This window comes from Otolemur garnettii, unplaced genomic scaffold (genome assembly GCF_000181295.1).
Source record: "Otolemur garnettii isolate 467f Iridium unplaced genomic scaffold, OtoGar3 scaffold00051, whole genome shotgun sequence".
Classification (NCBI taxonomy): domain Eukaryota; kingdom Metazoa; phylum Chordata; class Mammalia; order Primates; family Galagidae; genus Otolemur; species Otolemur garnettii.
Window position 1 is genome coordinate 1,098,103 of NW_003852446.1, and position 1,432 is coordinate 1,099,534.

The window sequence follows — 1,432 nt, forward strand, 5'->3', positions numbered from 1 at the left end:
ACCATACCACCTAAGAGTACGGTACGCTCTACTGTCTATCTAGGTGTGTGTAAGTGCACTCCATGTTGCCCGCACAACAGTGAGTCATTATTCAGACCTTCCTCTTCAGGGGGTCTAAGTTCTAAGCAATGGACTATCACAGAATGAATATAATCAATCCCTTCTCCATTTCAAGTGTCTGTAGACAGCACCTGCAATACCTAAATCTCTTCTTCAAGTGAAATATAATCAATATCTTCAAAGATTTCTACGGAAACCAAGACACACGGTTTTGCCAAAAGCAGAGCCAGGCAGCCCGTGTTTGCACTCAGCTTCACCACATACTAGTTGTGTGACCTGAGGCTCTCTGTTCCTCAGTTTTCCTATCTATAAAATGGGAGTAATAAGATGACTGCCTCAAGGGGGTACTATGCGAACATTAGGGGCTATTATTCACACAGACTCTACTCAGCAATACCCTTAGTCAAAGATGACGCTAAGATGTATCCTGCCCAAAGAGTAGTCAGTATTTATTGGGTGATGGAGTGTAGGGCACACGAATGGACTTAATGCTCAAAGCAGTGCTGGCCTGTCATCACCTATACGAAAGCAAGTACTAAGTATTTTTATCCCCCAAGTGTCCTCAAACTACCGCCCGCGGGCCACATGCAGCCCTCCTAGGACATTTATTCGCCCGGTGTTTTTGCCGCCGCTGCCTGTCCTGCTTAGCAACCGACTCGTCCCGGGGCCCGCAGTCCGGCCTTCCAACTGTCTGAGGGACAGTGAACTGGCCCCCTGTTTAAAAAGTTGGAGGACCCCCGATTCTAGACTATTTCTGGGCCCTTCCAGACTTCTACAATTAAATCTTACTCCTGTAAAGAAGCGGTGAGGTTCTTAACAGACCTGTTTTGCAAAAAGAAAAGCCATCTACCGCCTTCACCCAATCTCAAAGAACGACTGCAGCGCCCCTTGTCGTCCGGCCCGGGAGGCTAGAGCGGGCTGGGGGAGGCAGGTTCCGCGAAGCGACCCTGCGGCGCCCCCGACCCTCTCCCCGCTCCGCCGCCGGCGCCGGTACTCACGCGATAGTAGCGGCGTCCGGAGCCTCCGCAGCGTCTGGCGCGGCACACGGGAGTCGGCCCGCTCGGACGGCGCCGGGCCACTAGCCTCACGGTGACTCAGCGATTCGCGGCCGGCAGCCTCCAGGGGGGCGGGAGGCGGGGGCCGGGGCCGGCGGGGCCGCCGGGTCTCCGGGGCTCGGAGCGGAGGCGACACGCCCTGTTTCCCGTCGCCGGCGCCGCCTCGGTCCTCGCTCCGCCCCGAGCGGCTCCCAGGCAGGTCCTGGCCCTGCATCTCTCACAGCCGGGAAGAGAAGGGCGCTGGGGCAACTTTGGGGGCGCGCTGGGATCCAAGGAAGGGGTGCGGCCCAGGTGGGGGCTCTGATCTAGGGTCAGAC

General features: G+C 56.8%; 1 protein-coding gene across 1 annotated transcript in view; it reads right to left on the bottom strand.

Annotated features, from left to right (window-relative positions):
- PIR (pirin) overlaps positions 1 to 1,132 on the bottom strand; it is a 63,087-nt gene extending 61,955 nt beyond the window's left edge. Inside the window, exon 1 of the mRNA XM_003791923.3 lies at positions 1,059 to 1,132. The gene's annotated coding sequence lies outside the window, so the exon portion shown is untranslated. The remainder of the gene's footprint in view (positions 1 to 1,058) is intronic.
- Between the last annotated feature and the right edge of the window lie 300 nt (positions 1,133 to 1,432).